Source organism: Brachyhypopomus gauderio, chromosome 15 (assembly GCF_052324685.1).
Source record: "Brachyhypopomus gauderio isolate BG-103 chromosome 15, BGAUD_0.2, whole genome shotgun sequence".
Classification (NCBI taxonomy): Eukaryota; Metazoa; Chordata; class Actinopteri; order Gymnotiformes; family Hypopomidae; genus Brachyhypopomus; species Brachyhypopomus gauderio.
In genome coordinates, this window is record NC_135225.1 from 18,932,554 (window position 1) to 18,941,808 (window position 9,255).

The 9,255-nt window shown below is 40.9% G+C and overlaps 1 long non-coding RNA gene across 1 annotated transcript; it reads left to right on the plus strand.

The window, feature by feature from the left end:
• The first annotated feature begins 584 nt into the window (after positions 1 to 584).
• On the plus strand, positions 585 to 3,124 carry LOC143476541 (uncharacterized). The gene is made up of 3 exons (XR_013121321.1): positions 585 to 1,741; positions 1,818 to 1,894; positions 2,105 to 3,124. It is a non-coding gene; the product is annotated as an uncharacterized LOC143476541 (long non-coding RNA).
• The last annotated feature ends 6,131 nt before the right edge of the window (positions 3,125 to 9,255 follow it).

The following is a 9,255-nucleotide window of genomic DNA, read 5'->3' on the forward strand; positions in this document are numbered from 1 at the left end:
TTACCCGACACCTTATTAAACACTCCACGTTCAAACTTTTAAAGGTCAGATAGGCAAAGCTAAATAATACTTTAACGTCGGATTATCTATTTAGCCACAGGACATTCAAGCAGCTATCTATAACCTCCCCAATTCGCCCAATTATAGCTACTAGTTACATTATAGCTACTAGTTAGGGTAGCTATGTAGCGTCAGTGGCCAACTTAGATACATTATACAAGATAGTTAATACTTCCGATTGTTATCTTACGTCTGGCCACCAAAAATAACGTTTAGTTAGGGTGACCAAACGTCCGTATTTCCCGGGACATGTCCATATTTCACGTCCTGTCCCGGGCGTCCCGGGATATTTTTTAAAACTGTGGAAATGTCCTGGTTTTTAAATTCCGTAAATCTGGCCACTAATTCTACAGGCACTAGGACCCTGAGCACGTCGCTGTATGACACGGAATCCCTGAGCCTCATCAGTTGAGCCTCATCATACTCAACTGGCGGAGAAACAACTTGTAAAAACAGAGTAAACTTGAAAAGGGTTTCAAGTTCTACGTTTCATCCTACCTCTGCAATTTTGAAGGTAAGTGGCTGACGCTAGTTAGCTAGCTAGCCTGAGGTGGCAGTCTAATGAAGTGATGTTGTTTTTAGTAACGAACCAACCTGTCCTAGTACTAGAAATGCCTTTTTAAAACATGTTTGTATTTCTGATGGAAGTATCAGGCAAAAGTAAGGCTAACGAGATAACAGTGAGGGCTCACTGCTACAGATCTATGAAGAAAACAGATACGCCACACCAGCTGAGAGTAGGACTGGTTAAAATGACACGAGTTCTGTTCAGTGTCACGTTCAAAGTTCTGTTGAACAAGTTCAAAAGTTAGTTCAACACAAGTTCAATCTTTTATCCTTGCTCTTCACGTAAGCTGTGATAAACATAGGCATTGGTTTTTAAAGCTTACAATGGTAGCCAAATGCAGAGTAGCTGAGTGGGAATCATTAGCAGTCTATTTTGCCTATAGTAAACAAATGGGAGTTTATTTTACAGTTTGAGCTATTGTTATCTACCTCTATGACTCAAAAGCAGAATATAGTCCACCTCAGCTATTCTTCAAACGGCATTTTCTAAAATCTGTCAATCTGTCTTTCAAATCCTTCATCTTGACTTCTTTATTAACATATGGCTTCAACACTTACACCTATTAACATATTCTGATAACACTCTTCAAGAAGCAGTTGAAGTAAAACCTGTTCTGTTGTAGGTGGTGGAAACAACAAAATAATATAAATATAAGTAGGCCTGTTTCACTCCTATGTGTAAGCATTTCATCTGGAGTGAAAATGAAGTTTACATCTAAAATATATTTAGTTTATAGTTGATTGAACCATGCACAACACTGTAGAATAGAAAGACAGTATAGCCAAGTGTTTTAAGAGTGATGCAAAACAGCACAAACGTTACATGAGACAATAGACAAGTGACATTCACCACTAACAACATGATGGGACAGATATTGCGCCTATTGACATTGCTGAAGTCTTCTTTTCAAGATATTACATTTTGCCTCTTGTGTATTTCAGATGACATTACATGATTCAATGCCAGTTGTGCTCATTAACAGCAACTGCTCTTGTGTTGCTGGTTGCATTGCTTTTCCAGACTGCTCATTATTCTGAATCTGGCATGTCTGTCGTCCCTCCTGTCCTTTCATGCACACAGACAGAACAGAAGTGGCATAAACCACCAACAATGGTTTGTCTTATTTCATTATTTAATGTTAGTTAATGTATCACAGTCACTTTACTAACACCATTTTTTAAATTATTAGGGGGTGAAGCCTGGACCCATGGATGCCATGGTTGTCCTAAAGCCAAAACCAGGTGCTACTACAGCCAGTGGAGTTAGGTATGTAGTACCAAATTTAATAGGCAGATTACAGTGTGTGGTAAAAAAATAAATGCTTTTGATCATCTGATAAGACCCTGTTCTCTTCAAAATTTAATTTAGCCTCGTTGTACTTCAGATGACATGTGATATGTGATTCACAATCAGTTGTGCTGGTGAACAGATTACAATGTGTAAAAATAAATGTTATTCACTCTTCTTTTATTTCAGAAGTACACTTTTCAAGGGCTACAGCGGTGAGCTCCCACACCCGGCCACCCTCAATCCTGGACCAGTCTACGCTGGAATGAAAGCAGATTCTCTTCCACTCATCTGCACAATGAACATCTCGCCTGACAAGCCACTTGTGGACTCCATCTTTGGGAAGGTACAAGTTGGCAGTGTACTGTCCTATCAACAACCACCACCTCCATCTGACAGTGTTGTCATACATGAGGATGCACCCCCATTCCCGAGTCTGCCACTAGAATGTTACCATCTAAGCCCACCTGAATATTCATTTGTGCCAACACACCAAGAACAGCTACACCTAAGCTCACTTTCTGTGACCTTGTCACAGTCACACCTTATTGAGGAGGCAACAAGATCCCAAAGTGCTACACCTGAGTGGCATTCACTTAGGAGAGAAAGAGTGACTGCGTCGCATTTCAGAGAGGTGAGCCACGTTAGAGGTCCAGGTGCTGCAGAAAGCCTGGCAGAAAGGATAATCCGAGGGACACGACAAACAGCACACATGAAAAGGGGACTTGAAATGGAAACAGGGGCCTTAAAGGACTATGCAGTTCTGAAAAACTTGAACTTGACCAAGTGTGGGCTAGTGATTCATCCAGATGCATCTTGGCTGGGTGCATCACCTGATGGACTTGTATATGATCCACTTGAGCGTCCATCATTTGGGCTTGTTGAAATTAAGTGCCCAAATACACAAAGCTATGTAGACTGCAAATTCCTCAAAGTGGCACAAGGCCTACACAAATTGAAGGAGAGCCATTGTTATTATTGGCAAATTCAGGGCCAGTTATTGATTACTGGTATGCAGTGGTGTGATTTAGTTATCTGTGCCTATGATGATATCTTTGTGCAGCGAGTTTACAGAGATAGCAGTGTATTAGAAGAGGTGAAAAGGAGGTGTGACATGTTTTTCTTTAACACTTACATGCCAAAATACTTCTCTATGCCCAAGCAATAGAAAATCATAATGAAGACATGAAGTCATGAACAATTAAAACAATTTCAATGTATTCTGTCAATTGTATTACTATTGTATTAATTTCATTTTTTACAAATACAGTAAAAGTTAAGAAATATATAATGTTGTATTGTGTTGTGTCAATTTTACATATAAAAGTGAAAGCATTTTATACAATTAATCATATTGCACTGTACCTTAACATTGCAGCCAATATTTACAGACTAGCATGACCTAAAGCAGGGGTCGGCAACCTTTTTGACTCGGAGCCACAAAAGCAAAATAATTGGAAATTTATTTCAGTGACGATGACATGTCACTCAAGCGAACCGAAACTAAATACCGGACATTTGTGAAATTCCACCCGAACATTTTTTTAAGTCTCAAAAATAATATACGTTAATTAAATACTCATTAATTCTATTCAAAAGCTGAGCCGCATCAGAGGCATCAAAGAGCTGCATGCGGCTCCAGAGCCGCGGGTTGCCGACCCCTGACCTTAAAGGGATCATTTTAAGGTTAGAGAAAAAAATAAATAAATAAATCACCGTAATTCACATTACATCATCTGTCTAATTCTGGATTGAGATTAGCCATTGTTTGCCCAGGCTTTTACCAAGGGGCCATTTTGATAATTCACCAAAAGACAGGCAACAGTAAAAATTTGGTTTATGCTCCCTGTGATTGAAAGGGGGATCACTGTGCTGAATATTTTATGTTCTTTGTCTCTGCGAATCACACGCTCAACATGGACTCTCAGTCTTGCAATGGACTGTGACGTTCTGATCTCTGACCTAGACAGTTGAGCTCTCTTTGACAGAAACGTGGGTATGTGGACTTTGCATGGAACGCAGTCTTCAACAAGGAAACCTGCTAGCTAGTCCACCATGATGGCCATAGATGGGTCAAGGAGGGCCACAATGCCAGACTGCTTTAAGATCTCTTTATCACTGATAGCACCTTGATAAAGAGAAGACACAAAGGTCACTGCGCCATGAGGGGCTATCCCAATCAACCCTTTGAATGTACAGTGTGATTTATAAGTGGAAAACACTTCACTCTGGAGGAGAAGGGAATTTGGAGTTTGACATCTCAGTTCTGTGCAATCTAAAATTATTTGAGTGTCAGCGTAGTCCTGAAACACATCTGGGAGGTGAGTTTTCACAGTGTCCACATCTAACCAAATAGAAACGGCTCCCAATACAGTATAAAGGAAGTTGGCCCAGGTGTTAATAATACGACTAACAGTTGACCGATGTATTCTAAATCTGTGGGCCAAATCCTTTTGCATCAGTCCCAATGACAGGTAGTTCATGAAGAGAAAAAACTCATCAATTGGTTGAAGAACCTGGGAAAAAAAATACATTATCCTATTGTCATATTACATTATGACTATCAAAACTTCTTTTGATGTAAAGATTAATTTGAAAATGATGACATAACATGCTTTGTATGGACAACACGAAAACATTTACCGTTGCACTGGCAGAGTGAGGGACCTGATCAGTCTTCTCAACAGTCCATGCTCTTGTAACCCGTATGATGTTGTGGGTGGCTGGCTCTATTTGCTTCCAAAAGCCCATCAGGTGGGCATGGCTTGCAAATATGTGGAATATAAAAGTTATATATAAAGTTATATAATGGCAAATTCATTCACAATGTATTTCAGACACCAGAGAAGGCCCATCCGTATACTGTGTCTTGCCATATTTTTTATTTCCCTGGTAAAGAATCGTATGTCGTCATCAGAGTCAGAAAACCGCTCCAATCAGAACTTGCTGACAGTTAAGTCTTCGATTTGTTTTCGGAGCCTTGATATCTCCTCGCGTAGCTCTTCATTTTCATTGAGGGAGAGATCAAGCGCAGCAGGCTCATTACTGACGCAGTAGTCATGTTCATGACACGGTAAGGGGTCATCATCATCATGGTCAGTCTGCATCTCTGTTAGATCAGTGTTGGGTGGACGCTCTGTTCTTTCCCATACTCCAAGTAAATAACGGTAAATATGCTCGTTACAAGACTGGTGAGGTGAATAGCTAGCACAGTGTACGCTTTCAATGGCTACCAGATGTCAACAACCAGCCTAACCTTTTAGCGGAAATTACGTCACTTAACAGCGTGCACATAGGCCATTATAACTGCCAGGCCCTCTGTAAACGGACAGCGGGCATCACAGTCCTGATAGGGGGGGAGACAGGCTCACAGGCTACCACTTAACCCCTCACCTTCCAACACAGATTGAATAGACACGGTTGAATAATTTATTTGCTTATATTTTTGTAATTGTTTAGATGTTGATTGTCAAACTGTAAGTAGATAAAATAAATTTGGATAAATTATATTATATATATTTATGTTTTAAGAATATTTTAGGCCCTCTGAGACATAATATACGGTCTCTGGTTTCAACACAGCTCACTGTCAAATACTGCTCACTAGTGGGACAGTGATGTAGTACAAGTGACAAACTATTTTTAAAAAAATCATACATTACATAAAATTATACACATAATCACCATTACTAGGTTAAAAGCAGGAATGCTTAGATGTATAATAATTTATAGCTATAGTAAATTATATATGCTGTTTCAGTGTGCCTAAAACACATTCAAAGAAGTGTGTGGATTATAGTTCTACTGTAAATTAAACATAGAAGTTATTTTTGTTGTATAGTCAAAGTCAAATTTATTTATATAGCTTTCACAACACGTGTCACAAAGCAGCTTTACAATCGTATGGGTCCAGATCCCTAATGAGCAAGCCAAGGCGACAGTGGCAAGGAAAAACTCCCTATGGTGGTGGGGATTAGGAAGAAACCTTTGGAGGACCAAGACTCAAAAGGGAACCCATCCTCCATTGGGTGGCCCGTTAGCACCGGGTGCGCAGGATGGTTCTACAGGTTCTACAGATAATATCTAGCACGTTGGTGTGTGTACTCTGTGCAGGAATAAAATGAAACTAAATGATTATGATATTGTAGTGAACTTGAAGTGACTCAAATCAATGGTTATTGTGGGGCTGGTAAAAGCAACCTTACAGAAAAGGCTGTTTAATACACGTCATTAAAAATAACAGTTGCATTCCTGCAGACATCACATTCTTGACATTCAATAGACTCAAAATGCTATCTTGTATAGCTACAATACAATGCTACACATTAACTACAATGTCATGTTCAAGCTCCTCTTGATTACAACAGTAGTTCATCTCCTTACACACTGGCTCTTCCCTTAACATCCATAGCACATAATGATGTGCTTTCCTGTGTGATACTAATGTCATTCATTGCTGTGAACTGAATACACACACACACACACACACACACACACACACACACACACACACACACACACACACACACACACACACATTTATGTATGTATGTATTATGTAAGCATGTGTACTGATTCCTTCTCCTAGCAGGTTCCTCGTGCAGCTCTTTGATTGGTCCTTTCTGTCTGGTCTGCACTCACGTCCATCAGCTGTTTGTCCTCTTGTTTCTGCAGGTCGCTGTTGCTCTTGGTGGCCAGCAGGGGGCAGGCGGCGCCACCAGCTTGTGGTTGGCCTTGATCAGACGGCCTGCAACACAACCTCACAGGACTGAAATCTCTGGTTAACTCTAATTTTTGTGACTTAACTGGATGTGTAGGCTATTCTATATGAAGCACATATCTCTACATTCAACAAGGGTTATTTTAAGGGGAGTATGATTTTGGTGAGGCCAATACAGATAAGTCACAAAAAAAAAACAAAACAAAACAGACATTTCAATCCTGTGAGGTAGTGACTATAACTTAGTTCATTGAGCACTTTAGTTTTGTCCTTAGTAGATATTTAGACATAATACTGCTTTAATACTGCGAAGTCATGTGGTCAGAGGTGAACTTCAGTATAGCCAGTGTGTATTTTATTTAAAATAATTGTGGCGAAGTGTAGAGGGGAACTCATCCCTCCATGAGACTTGGAAGGGGTAGAAGTGGTTGTGGTAGCAGGTGAGACGGCAGACAGCAGATCACATATTCTGCAGTTCTTGAGTAACACGAGAGTAAACGATAGGAACAGCTTAGCATGCAAACAGGGAAATGTAGGCAATGCTTCACAGTGACTGCAAAGTAGTGTTGGTGGTGATTGGTTCAGGTGGACGTGACCTGGTATCATCAAATCAAATATATTTGTATAGCGCTTTTCACAACACATGTTGTCACAAAGCGCTTTACAGGATTTACAAGGTTAACAATACTATGGGTCCAAATCCCTAATGATGATACTGATATTGTAGGCCCCGACTGCAGTGTTACTCCCCTGGTGAACTTCGGAGAATCTTGAGACCCTTTAGAATCCTGGGTGTATGTGGGCGCGCGTGTGTGTGTGTGTGTGTGTGTGTAGAAATTGCTGATGTCTGAGGACTTAATTTGGCAGTAAAGTCACAACTCTGTTAAATACAGAAGGAATGTGGAAGCTTATGGAGGTTTACACCTTCTGAGCTTTCTGTGTGTGGGTTTGTGTTTGCAGGCGTTCTCTGCGTGAAAAAGACTTTGAAGAAGAAGAAGAACAACAAGAGGACATATATGATGATGAAGACTCACACTTTGAGTCTGTCAATCTGGTGAGGCAGTAAATGAGTTAGTGTCACTCACTAGGCCTAAAGAAATCGGCTTTTAGGAATCACCAGTAGATTACTGTTTGGAGACCTGACTGGAACATATCTAACCATCATTTCACTGAGGTAAAGAGGAGCAAGACCATGAAGACATTTAAAAACCATGACTAGAACTTTAAAATCTATTCTAAAGCTGACAGGTAACCAGTGCAGTGAGTGGAGTGCAGGTGTAATATGATCTCTCTTTCTTTCTCTCTCTCTCTCTTTTTTAACATCGCAGTCGATGCAAAGTACAACACGACCCTCTGTGCCCAGTGCTATCTGGTGTGCCGTGCAGCACATGAGCACGTCTCCACTCATGTTTGCCGGTGTTACACCGAAATCTGACCACGTGAGCAGAAGGATCGTTGTTGCACACAGGTCCAGGAGAGAGGCGGGCCAGTGGCTCAGTTAAAGGTGTCAGAGGCTCTGCCCACTCAGGTGCTGGAGCGGTTTTAAAAATCTGTAGCATGTAATAATTTAATAGATAGCATAATCGTGTGTGTGTGTGTATATATATATATCTAGCTCAAATATCACGGCGGAACAGTGAGGTGAATTCTCCCCCAGTCAGTATTAAGGCCACAGTCCTACTGAAGAAGGAGCTAGCTCAGAAAACACAGGCTCTTAACAGTGCACTGAGGAGGGAGAACCAGCTGAAGGTGTGTGCGTGTATGCATGCTGTGTATATACATTTGTGAATGTTTTTTATACATGTGCATATCTCCAGCAAAAAAGAAATACACTGAGAATATGGAGTATTTTTACCTTTTTAACTGTGTGTGCGTGTGTGTGTGTACGTGCGTGTACGTGTGTGTGTGTGTGTGTGTGTGTCCAGAGCTTTGACACGCTGTTGAAGGAGAAGGACGTGGAGCTGCAGCAGCTGGTGAACACAGTGAAGACTGTGCAGCGCTCCAGTCAGAAGAGTGAGGCCAGCCTGCAGGGGGCGCTGAACGAAAAAGACTCCATCATCCAGCAGCTACAGCACTCTCTACAGCTCAAAACCACGAACGTGGAGGTTATACACACACACTCACACACACACACACATACAGTGTGTGTGTGTGTGTGAGTGTGTGTGTGTGTGTGTGTGTGTGTGTGTGTGTATAACCTCCATGTCCATGGTTTTGAGCTGTAGAGAGTGCTGTAGCTGCTGGATGTGACAAAGAGTTATTCAAACAGTCAGGATTGGCCAAGTTGCTCACAGAAGAAATGGCAGTGATGGTTGGCAAGGGCTTCCTAATTACTGATTGTGTTAAGTGCAAAGTCTACTGCCCACCATTTTTGTTAAAGCAAAGTCAGATGCCTGCATACCAGGTATCTGAAACACAATCCATAGCCCGTCTTAGTGTACGCGTAGAACGTGTAATAAGGAGAATCAAACAAAACAAGTTGTTTGATGGCATAATTTCCCTTTCTCACACAGTAAACATTAACCAGTTATTTACAGTGGCATGCCTGTTGTCAAACTATCAAAACAAAGCACTAGTTAAGTCATGGGTTAAAATAAAGCTCTTATTTTTATTAATCAAA